This window comes from Rhinopithecus bieti, unplaced genomic scaffold, assembly GCF_001698545.2.
Source record: "Rhinopithecus bieti isolate Rb0 unplaced genomic scaffold, ASM169854v2 scaffold_13704, whole genome shotgun sequence".
Taxonomy (NCBI): domain Eukaryota; kingdom Metazoa; phylum Chordata; class Mammalia; order Primates; family Cercopithecidae; genus Rhinopithecus; species Rhinopithecus bieti.
Genome location: NW_016808231.1, coordinates 4,396,270 through 4,408,240, shown reverse-complemented (window position 1 = coordinate 4,408,240; position 11,971 = coordinate 4,396,270). Strand labels below are relative to the sequence as shown.

Here is an 11,971-nt window from a genome sequence, read left to right as displayed (position 1 = left end):
AAAAAAAAAAAAAAAAAAAAAAGGATAAGGATTGTTCTGACAAATACCCTTTCTTCCCATCTTCAGAAGTACACATCTCTCAATTTGTGTCTTCGAACACACATTGTGTTCGAGAAAAGTATTTGAGTAGATTGAAGACAGAAACCTTAGGACATTCCTTTGTAAACAAACAGCCTTTTACCAAACACCAACTGTCAAGGGACTTGCCTGAGTACTTGTCCAAAGGACAGCGTGTCCCCATGTGTTAGCAGCGGTCTAATCTGGTTCCTAGGAGAGGACTGCTGAGGCTGCAGCAACTTAACTGGCTGGTGTGGGTGAGGCAGAAGTGTTTAGAGCTCAAGGTCTGCCTTTAGTCAAGGACAGCTGATTAGAGTATGTGCCTGTCCCTAATACAGAGTTAGAGCTCAGTACCAATGCTGGGGATGAGGTGAGTTGAAGACACAGAAACTACATGGTTTTTTGGAAGGTCATGAAGTTTTCAAGGAGCTAGTGGGCAACTGGAAATGATGTGTGGAAGAGTAGATGGAGCTCTGGCCCAGTAGCCAGAAAGCTCTGGGCAGGTCAGGTCTGGGAACAATGGCTAATCCAGGCCCAGCTTCCCACTGCTGATTTGGGCATACAGGCCTATAATAAGAGACCGTGCCCAGAGCCACTGGTCACTTAGCACAGGTAGTGGGAAATGGTAGCCAGCAAATGTTTAATTGAGTATCTTTTGTCTCCTAGACCATAGCTGAGCAAAGTAAGCCAAGCTCGAGGTCCTGAGGCGACTGAGGAGCTGAGCTCAGTCCCTTTTGGCCCTCCTTTCTCTTTCTCTCCTCATTTTTAAGTATGGAAGCTCACTTATTTCCTTTATATATTGGCCATGTGTATAGGGTTTTGTTTGAGAAAAGGCTTGAGGCTGGGCATCATGGCCCACGACTGTAATCCCAGTACTTTGGGAGGCCAAAGAGAGATCGCTTCAGCCCAGGAGTTCGAGACCAATCTGGGCAACATAGTGAGACCCTGTCTCTACAAAAAAAATTTTAATTAGGTAGACGTGGTAGTGAATGCCTGTAGTCCCAGCTGCTCCAGAGGCTAAGTCGGAAGTATCACCTGAGCTCAGGAGTTGAGGCTGCAATGAGCTATGATTGAGCCACTGTACTTCAGCCTGAGCAACACAGCAAGACCTTGTCTCAAAAAAAAGAAAAAAAGGCCGGGCGTGGTGGCTCAAGCCTGTAATCCCAGCACTTTGGGAGGCCGAGACGGGCGGATCACGAGGTCAGGAGATCGAGACCATCCTGGCTAACATGGCGAAACCACGTCTCTACTAAAAAATACAAAAAACTAGCCGGGCGAGGTGGCGGGCGCCTGTAGTCCCAGCTACTTGGGAGGCTGAGGCAGGAGAATGGCGTGAACCTGGGAGGTGGAGCTTGCAGTGAGCTGAGATCCGGCCACTGCACTCCAGCCTGGGTGACAGAGCGAGACTCCGTCTCAAAAAAAAAAAAAAAAAAAAGTTTGGGCACAGTGGCTCATGTCTGTAATCCCAGCACTTTGGAAGGCCAAGGTGGGTGGATCACCTGAGATCAGGAGTTTGAGACCAGCCTGACCTCTAAAAATACAAAATTAGCCAGACGTGGCCTGGCACGGTGGTTCATACCTGTAATCCCAGCACTTTGGGAGGCCGAGGCGGGTGGATCACCTGAGGTTGGGAGTTCGAGACCAGCCTGACCAACGTGGAGAAACCTTGTGTCTACTAAAAATACAAAATTAGCTGGATGTGGTGGTGCATGCCTGTAGTCCCAGCTACTTAGTAGGCTGAGGCAGGAGAATCGCTTGAACCCAGGAGGCGGAGGTTGCAGCAAGCCAAGATTGCGCCATTGCACTCTATTGTTTTGCTGCAACAACAGCGAAACTCCATCTCAAAAGAAAAAAAAAAAGGCTTGAGTATACCTCTCACGGGCTTGGAGAACGCCTGAGCTGTTGGACAGCTGCCTTTTCCATTTTGTCTGCTTTTTTCTGAAGCTGTTCATTCATTGTTGCCTAATCATGTCCTCAGTCAGTAGTTGACGTTCTGGGCTATTTGAATTTCCTCTGAATAATGATTAATGGAGATAATGATGTTTGACCAGCTTTGGGAACTCTTGGGAATTAAAGGAATTAAACTCTTGGACATTAAACTTCACTTTAATATGTATAGTTGTGGGTGCTGCCCCATTGGAGAAGATTGTAACAGGAAGTTACTCAGTTTTTACAGCAAACTGCTGGGATTTTTGATTTTTTCTTTTTTCTTTTTTTTCAGTAAATTATGATAACTGTAGCATTTTCCTTTGCAATAATGATAATCTGAGGCCTTGGTGTTTCCTCCAAAATGTGCATAGATACAGGATGTGGGCTTGTTACAAAGTTGTATAACTGTTGCCTTTTTGTGGCTGACCCCTTCCCTAGAGAACAACATGAAGAGACCTTGCTGCTGCTATGAAACCCAGACTCTAAGGACAACTTGGGGGACACTGGATGTTTTTTCACAGATGTAGACATCAAGGAGTCAGTGGTTTGTGTATGCATTGAGTGGAGAAGGCTGGCAAGCATTTGCCACCATGACAGTTAAAAGTGTGCCTGTACATTTCTCTCTTTTTTTGAGACAGGATCTCACTCTGTTGCCCAGGCTGGAGTGCAGTGGTGCGTTTTTGGCTTAGTACAACCTCCACCTCCTGGGCTCAAGCAATCCTCCTGCCTCAGACTCCTGAGTAGCTGGGACGACAGGCATGTGCCACCACACCCAGCTAATTTTTGTAGTTTTTTTTGTAGAGTCAGGGTTTTTGCCATGTTGCCCAGGCTGGTATACATTTCTTTATGTAAAGAGGGGGCAAGAGGCCGGGCGCGGTGGCTCAAGCCTGTAATCCCAGCACTTTGGGAGGCCGAGACGGGTGGATCACGAGGTCAGGAGATCGAGACCATCCTGGCTAACACGGTGAAACCCCATCTCTACTAAAAAATACAAAAAACTAGCCGGGCAAGGTGGCGGGTGCCTGTAGTCCCAGCTACTCGGGAGGCTGAGGCAGGAGAATGGCATGAACCTGGGAGGCGGAGCTTGCAGTGAGCTGAGATCTGGCCACTGCACTCCAGCCTGGGCGACAGAGCAAGACTCTGTCTCAAAAAAAAAAGGGGGGGGGGCAAGTAACACAGTGTTATGCTACCAATCAGGCTTTCAGAGACCATAAAACAAAATCTAAAAGGTACGCTCTCAGTAGTCATATCTGTGGAATGTAAGGAAGCCAGTTTAAGACCAATGTAATGCAGCATTTTCCCTTCATGTATGAAACAGTGAGTTACTCAAGCACAAAGCGTCAAATGCTTGATCCCCCAACAGGGCCATTCTCATCTTTCACCAAGTGTTTAGTCATTAGGCAGCCATCATCCTCCCTCCCTTTCTCCCTCCCTTCGTCCCTTACTTTCTTCCTTCCTTCCTTCTGCAGTGGCATAGTCATGGGCTCAAGTGATCCACCTCAGCCTTGCGAGTAGCGGGTACCACAAGCACTCACCACCATATCCAGCTAATTTTATTTTACTTTTAAAAAATTTTTTGAAACAGAGTCCTGCTGTGTCACATAGGCTGGAGTACAGTGGCACGATCGTGGCTCACTGCAGCCTCCAACCCCAGGGTCAAGTGATCCTCCTACCTCAGCCTCCCAGATAGCTGGGACTACAGGCGTGTGCCACCATGCTCAGCTAAGTTTTGTATTGTTTGTAGAGATGGGGTTTTGCCGCATTGCCCAGGCTAGTCTGGAACTCCTGTACTCAAGCTATCCACCTGCCTCGGCGTCCCAAAGTGCTGGGATTACAGGTGTGAGCCACTGCGTCCAGCCTCATCCAGCTAGTTTTATAATTTTTGGGGGGAGGTAGCAACAGGGATCTCTATATGTTGCCCAGGCTGGTCTCGAACTCCTGGCCTTAGTGATCCTCCTGTCTCAGCCTCCCAAAGTGTTGGGATAATAGGTGTGAGCTACCACACCTGCCCCATTATTCTTTTTTTTTTTTTTGAGACGGAGTCTCACACTGTCGCCCAGGCTGGAGTGCAGTGGCGCAATCTCTGCTCACTGTAGGCTCCGTCTCCCGGGTTCACGCCATTCTCCTGCCTCAGCCTCCTGAGTAGCTGGGATTACAGGTGCCCGCCACTATGCCTGGCTAATTTTTTGTGTTTTTAGTAGAGATGGGTTTCACCGTGTTAGCCAGGATGGTCTCGATCTCCTGACCTCGTGATCCACCCACCTCGGCCTCCCAAAGTGCTGGGATTACAGGCGTGAGCCAGCACGCCCGGCCCCTTATTCTTATACCTGAGATTCACCTTTAATTGCCCTCTGTCATCAGCACTTTGAGAATGCCTCAATTTTGAGAATACCTTGTATTCTGGAAATGATTCATTCAGTCAGCAAACCCTGATTGATGTGTAGTTGGGCAATGGGAGGCCAAGATAAATGAACTGTAATCTGGAAAACAAACATATAAACAGATACATACCGTAACAAGATACAAGTGCTAGGATGGATCATAAAAGGCTTACTTAGGTAGCTCTGAATGTAATATCAGGCCTACAATATTATCACTTATTGTTGTTTTTTGGATCTTATTTTTAGAAGCAGCACAATCTTTTTCTTGGAGAAAATAATAGCAAGGAATAGGGGAGCTGTTCTGACTGAAGCAGGGTATAGGAGGCCCACAGCCTTTCCTGCTTTGCTTCCTCTTCAAAGCCATCCTCCCTGCAGTTCACTGAGAAATGACTCATTGGAGCTCCAAGGAAGTCCTACAGCTAGCTAGTTGCAGAGTTCTCCTGATTCTTAGCTTTCTTAGCAGTCAGATACCAGACTGATAAACGATAATGAAATTTCTCCCAGTTTTATGTTCCATCCCACAAAGAAGTCGATAAACACATTTCTGTCAGGGGCTTCAGCCTGCCTGGCTTTGTTACTGAGTTTGTTTTAAATGTTTAACTTCCAGAGATCCAAATACATAACAAATAAGGTCTATTCCCGGGAAGGTACTGTAACCCTTTTCATTGTCATTTGTGGGCAGTGCCAAGCGGCCTCTAATAGCCTCTTCTGTTTTTTTGGTGGAAATTTAGTTACCTCAGAAATTTATGTAAGGGATATTTGATAAAGGTGACTAACAATCTCGTCTCTGTAAATTGATGAAGGGATGAGAGCGGTATTAGACTCATGTCCTCTTTTGAATGCACACTGCTTTTGTGGTCCAGCAGGGTTTCTCAACGTTAGTGCTGTTGACAATTTGGGCTGGATCGTTTGTGGCGGTGGGGTATGTGTGTATGTGCGCACATGCAAGCATGTGTGTGCTATCTGTGCATTATAGGACACTGAGCAGTGTCCCTGACCTCTACCCACTATTGTCAGTAGCACACTCCCATCTTTCAGTTGTGACAACTAAACATGTCTGCAAACATTGCCACGTTTCCAAACATGTTCCTTGGGGGACAAGTTGGCCCCCATTGGAGAAACCCTGGATTGGAGATTGGTTGTCATGAGATGAAAATGCAAATCAGATTTGTCACAGGACAAAGTAAATTTTCAGTTACCTAATTAAACCTTTACTTTTTATAAGTCACTCTAAAGAAACAAAAGTGTGTCCTGTCTTCCATCCCTGATTCTCGGTTACTGGAGGACCCTTCACCTAAGTCTTGTTCAGGGTCTCCTCGAAGGAGTTAAACTAAAACAATACGATATCTTCCCTTAGGTCTTTTGCAGAATTTATTTTGCTAGGCCGGGTACTGTGGCCCACTCCTGTAATCCTAGCACTTTGGGAGGCCAAGGCAATTGGATTGGTTGAGTTCAGGAGTTCAAGACTCGCCTGGGCAACATGGTGAAACCCCATCTCTACAAAAAATACCGAAAAATTACCTGGGCATGGTGTTGCATGCCTGTAGTCCTAGGTACTCGGGGGACTGAGGTGGGAGGATCACTTGAGCTCAGGAGGTCAAGGCTGCAGTGGGCCGAGACTGCCACTGCACTCCAGCCTAGGTGACAAAGTGAGACTCTATCTCAAAAAGTATATATATATATATATTTTGCTTGAAATTCCAAGATTTTCTTTCTTTTCTTTCTTTCCTTCTTTTTTTTTATAATTTTTTTTTTTTTTTTTTTTGAGATAGAATTTCGCTCTGTTGCCCAGGGTGCAGTGCAGTGGCATGATCTCGGCTCACTGCAGCCTCTGCCTCCCGGGTTCTGAGTAGCTAGGACTACAGGCACGCACCACCACATCCATCTAATTTTTGTATTTTTAGTAGACATAGGGTTTCACCATATTGGCCAGGCTGGTCCTGAACTCCTGACCTTGTGATCCACCTGCCTTGGCCTCCCAAAGTACTGAGATTACAAGTGTGAGCCCCTTGGCCCACCCCCCCTAAACTTTTTTTTTTTTTTTTTTTTTTTTTTTTTTTTTTTGAGACGGAGTCTTGCTCTGCCGCCCAGGCTGGAGTGCAGTGGCCGGATCTCAGCTCACTGCAAGCTCCGCCTCCCGGGTTTACGCCATTCTACTGCCCCAGCCTCCCGTGTAGCTGGGACTACAGGCTCCTGCCATGTCGCCTGGCTAGTTTTTTGTATTTTTTAGTAGAGACGTGGTTTCACCGTATTAGCCAGGATGGTCTCGATCTCCTGACCTCGTGATCCGCCCGTCTCGGCCTCCCAAAGTGCTGGGATTACAGGCTTGAGCCACCGCGCCCGGCCACCCCATATACTTTCAAACAAGAAATGGAAATATCGCTGTCTCCATGAAAAGCCTTACAGGCAGCATCAAATCTATACTAGGGGCCAGATGCAGTACCTCACAACTGTAATCCCAACACAGGGAGGGTGAGAGGATTCCTTGAGGCTAGGAGTTCCAGACCAGCCTGGGCAATACATTGAGACACTATCTCTACAAAATACTTTTTAAAATTAGCATAGTGGTGCGCACATGTAGTCCTAGCTACTTAGAAGGATGAATTGGGAGGATCGCCTGAGCCCAGGAGGTAGAGACTGCAGTGAGCTAATATCGCACCACCACAGTCTCCTAAGTAGATGGGACACTCCAGACAGAGCAAAACCCTGTCTCTAAAAACAAATAAATAAATAAATGGCTTACACTGAGGGTCACAGACTTTGAGTTGAAGTTCATCATGAAGAATCTCCTTCTTTTTTTTTTTGAGACGGAGTCTCGCTCTGTCGCCCAGGCTGGAGTGCAGTGGCCGGATCTCAGCTCACTGCAAGCTCTGCCTCCCGGGTTTATGCCATTCTCCTGCCTCAGCCTCCCGAGTAGCTGGGACTACAGGCGCCCGCCATCTCGCCCTGCTAGTTTTTTGTATTTTTTAGTAGAGACGGGGTTTCACCGTGTTAGCCAGGATGGTCTCGATCTCCTGACCTCGTGATCCACCCGTCTCGGCCTCCCAAAGTGCTGGGATTACAGCCTTGAGCCACCGCGCCCGGCCAGGACTGCTTAGATTTTAAACACTCAATACATGCTTGACACGATTTAGTCTATTTCTCTGTAGTTACTATAGCAATGGATGCTATAGAGATGTGCAGACCCTATTGTGACCTCCCTTTGGTACAGGGATGCTCTGGAGCCCCTGGCTTCATTGTCCACTAAGGTCTGGCAGGTCTGATTGTCTCTCTTCAGGCACTGAATATTGGGGTATGCCATCCTCCCCTGCTGGAACCAGCCTTGGCCTGCCCTGTTAGTCATCAAAAATAGATCTCACCAGGGAACAATCTTCTAAGGTTGTTGTGTAATCTGAGTGAGCCAAGGTGAGTGTTTTGGGGACAAGCAGCATCAACTTCTGAATCTTCAGCTGGGCCTGAGCACTTATTTCTCAGAAATAATAGAATCTTGCTCACTTTTCTTTTCTTTTCTTTTCTTTTCTTTTTTTTTTTAGACAGAGTCTCGCTCTGTTGACCAGGCTGGAGTACAGTAGATCGATCTCAGCTCATTGTAGCCTCCACCTCCTAGGTTCAAGCGATTCTCCTGCCTCAGCCTCCTGTGTAGCTGGTATTACAGGCGTGCACCATCACATCTGGCTAATAATTGTATTTTTAGTAGAGATGGGGTTTCACCATGTTGGCCAGGCTGTTCTCGAACTCCTGACCTCAAGTGATCTGCCCACTTCGGCCTCCCAAAGAGCTGGGATTATAGGTGTGAGTCACCATGCCCGGCCTCTTGCTCACTTTTCATACTAAAACAACAAATTACAGGCAGTAGTTTAACCTCTCTACTGCATGCATAAATGCAGTGTGGTACGAGTGCCTCTAGCCCATAACTTCAGTTTCCATGTTACTAGCAGTCTGTGGTGACATCATACTAATCTCACATGCAGGAACCAATGAGGGTTAGCTAGGGACACAGGAGGAGTCACCTCGCATTCAGAATGACTCAAGTTTAGTCTCAACTTGATCATTAGCTCTCTGAGTGACCTTGCCCATGTTAATTTTCTTGATCTTAGTTTCTTCAGAGCCAATGAGACACTGCTTGAAAGTGACGTAGCCTGGTATACCCAGCTCTGTCAGACTTATAGTCTAGTGCTCTCTTGGGTGAACTTGAGGGTCGTCTGCCAAGGCAGGAATGGCTTCTTTAAAAAAAAAAATTACTTTATTTTTATTTTTTTGTAGCGGGGGGCTCACTATGTTTCCTAGGCTGGTCTCAAACTCCTGGACTCAAGTGATCCTTCAGCCTCGGCCTCCCAAAGTGCAGAGATTATAGGTGTGAGCTACCAGAACCAGCCTCCAGGAATGGCTTCTAATGCTTCAGGCTGCTTGTGGAGAGGAAAGCATCTGGGAGCTGATGGCACTCTCAGGTTTCCCAAAATGACAGTTCTGCATGTGCACCTTAATCACCTAATTTTTTTCCCTCCAGCCCCAAATGCTATTCACAGTTCCTGTTTATGATAGAAGCTGAAGCTTACAGGTGACAATTTTTGTGCCTGTGTAAAAGGAAACATGACTGACTCCACTTATCCACAGGACACCTGCTTTCAAGGTTGTTCAGTGTTGGAATAATATTTGCTTGATAGTAACCTAGGGATGACCCAAGGTTTCATCAGTTAAAGCCAGCCCTGTGGGATGCCTGAAGCCTAGGCTCTGTCCCTATAAAAATCCCACCAGAACCATTTTAGAATTCACTCAGGGCTTTACCACCTCCCCCCACCCCGGTGCTGCCTATGAAACTAAAGAATCCTCAGCTTCTCAGCCCTGGGACACATTCTTCTCATATAAAGTGAGGTGGCAGTCAGGGAATAGGGGCGAGTCTTGTGCTTATTTCAGTTATAATAGGAAGACTCTATCAGGACTCATCGTTGTCCCAGCAATAGTCAATCCCAGGCCCCTTCTTTGAACTCATTTCAGTGTTTCAGGTTCCGTCCTTGGTGTCTGCCTTCACTGCTTGCTCAGTTGTATTTGAACATGGCTAGAGATGAGCACACCTCTCTTCTCCAGTAAAAAAGCCTGCAAGAAAAGTCTTGGACTTCTTGAACTGCTATCAGTTGTTTTTTTTTTTTATTCAATATATTTTTTGAGATGGAGGGGGGAGGTCTCACTTTGTTGCCCAGGATGGTGTTGAACTCCTGGCCACAAGCGATCCTTCTACCTCAGCGTTCCAAAGTACAGAGATTATAGGCTTGAGCTACCACAACCAGTCTCTTGTCAGTTTTTGAGGTTACTTAAGAGGCTAATGCCTTTAAATTAGTTTGCAGTTGTTTTGCTTTTGCCTTCCTTTTTGCCCAGACATGCAAATGCTTACTTAGTAAATCTGACTCAAGTGCTTTGTGTCCCGAGTCCGCACTTTTCCAGGATTCATTGTCTTTTTTTTTGTTTGTTTTTTGAGACAGAGTCTCACTTTGTAGTCCAGGCTGGAGGGCAGTGGCGTGATCTCGGCTCATTGCCAAGCTTCACCTCCCAGGTTCACGCCATTCTCCTGCCTCAGCCTCCCGAGTAGCTGGGACTACAGGCACCTGCCACCACACCCAACTAATTTTTTTGTATTTTTAGTGGAGACAGGGTTTCACTGTGTTAACCAGGATGGTCTCAATCTCTTGACCTCGTGAGATCTACCTGCCTCGGCCTCCCAAAGTGCTGGGATTACAGGTGTGAGCAATTGCGCCCAACCTTTTTTTTGTTTTTTTTTGTTTTTTGTTTTTTGAGACACAGTCTTGCTCTGTCGCCCAGGCTGGAGTGCAGTGGCACTATCGGCTCACTGCATCCTCTACGTCCTGGGTTCAAGCAATTCTTGTGCCTCAGCCTCCCGAGTAGCTGGGATTACAGTCACGCGCCACCACACCTGGCTAATTTTTTATATTTTTAGTAGAGATAGGGTTTCGCCATGTTGGCCAGGCTGGTCTTGAATGCCTGACCTCAGGTGATCTACTCACTTGGCCTCCCAAAGTGCTGGGATTACAGACGTGAGCCACCACGCCCAGCTGGATTCAGTCTTAACTTGCTCTTTTTTTTTTGAGTCTTACTCCCTTGCCAGGCTGGAGTACAATGGTGTGATCATAGCTCACTGCATCCTTGAACTCCTGGGGTTAAAAGATCCTCTGGCCCCAGTTTCCCCATTGGTTGGGACTACAGGTGTGTGTCACCATGCCTGGCTAATTATTTTGTATTTCGTAGAGACAAGGTCTGGCTGTGTTGCCCAGGCTAGTCTTAAACTCCTAGGCTTAGGCGATCCTCCCAATTGGCCTCCCAAAGTGCCGGGATTATAGGTGTGAGCCACTGCACTCAGCCTGGATTTGCTCTTTTATCAAGAGGTTAATAGTCACTTTTCCATTCAATGAACTGTGGGATTGAATTGCCCCCGTGATTGAAATGAAAGGGCTTATGTATAATATTTCCTGAGGAGTGGCAGTACCAGAGTTCAGAGGAGACCTCAGGCCATTTATTCTATAAACTTAGAAGCGATAGTTCTAGATGATGTGGCTTCTTCAGGGTGTTGAGAAGTCTCTGTTACCTAGTGCCTTATTGGATTAGAACTGATTGAGCTCTGTCTGCTGCCCCAAACATGTGGCTCAGCCAATCTCCAGTGGCATCTGCAATGTGGGTATTCTAGCCTGTAGTGGTCACATGGTTCACCTTGGAAAGGGCAGATATTCCTGTTTCCTGACACTGCTGGAGAATGAGGTCTGAGTTAGGAGTCCTCAGGTGTGACCTGCCCAGAACTATCCGAATTTGCTGGATTTCTTGTTCTTTCTCAGTGTTTAACAATCATCCAATTGCTCATTCTCACCAGCGACTTCCTCAGTAAGAGCTCAATATTTGAAGTGGTGCTACCTTTTGTCAAACATTCATACATGTTAGCCCACTTAGTCTTCGCAGCACACAGTGGATTAATGGATTTTTAAAAGCTGGTATTTACGCACAATGGAATACTACTCAGCCATAAACAAGAAGGAAATTCTGTCATTTGTGACTACATGGATGCATCTAGAGGACATTATGCTGAGTGAAGTAAGCCAAACAAAGACGAATGGTGCACGATATCACTTATATGTGAAATCTGAAAAAGTCCAAGTTATAGAAGGAGAGTGTGAAATGTTGGTTACCAGCGGCTGGGGGAAGGGAAAGTTGGGTGTGGAAAGGGGAGATGTTGATTAAAGGGTACAAAATTTCAGTTAGGAGAAATAAGGTCTGATGATCTGTCTTACAGCATAGTGACTATAGTTAATATGGTTAATATTATAATAGTATTGTATACTTCAAAATTGCTAAAAGAGTGGATTTTAAAAGTGCTCACCACAAAGAAATGATAAGTATATGAGCTAATAGATCTGTTAATAACCCTGATTTGATTATTCCCCAATGTATACATGTGTGCAAACATCACACTGTACCCCATAAATATAATTGTCAGTTAAAACTTTAGAGCCGGGCGCGGTGGCTCAAGCCTGTAATCCCAGCACTTTGGGAGGCCGAGACGGGCGGATCACGAGGTCAGGAGATCGAGACCATCCTGGCTAACA

General features: G+C 46.4%; 1 protein-coding gene across 3 annotated transcripts in view; it reads left to right on the top strand.

The window, feature by feature from the left end:
- The window catches only part of HMOX2 (heme oxygenase 2), a 39,310-nt gene that overhangs the window by 11,780 nt on the left and 15,559 nt on the right, over window positions 1-11,971 (top strand). The window contains exon 1 of one of the 3 annotated variants that reach the window (XM_017886318.1): window positions 7,600-7,772. The exons of the other annotated variants lie outside the window; for them this stretch is intronic. The gene's annotated coding sequence lies outside the window, so the exon portion shown is untranslated. Of the gene's footprint in view, window positions 1-7,599; window positions 7,773-11,971 lie in introns of those variants that run through there. 3 annotated transcript variants of the gene reach the window in all.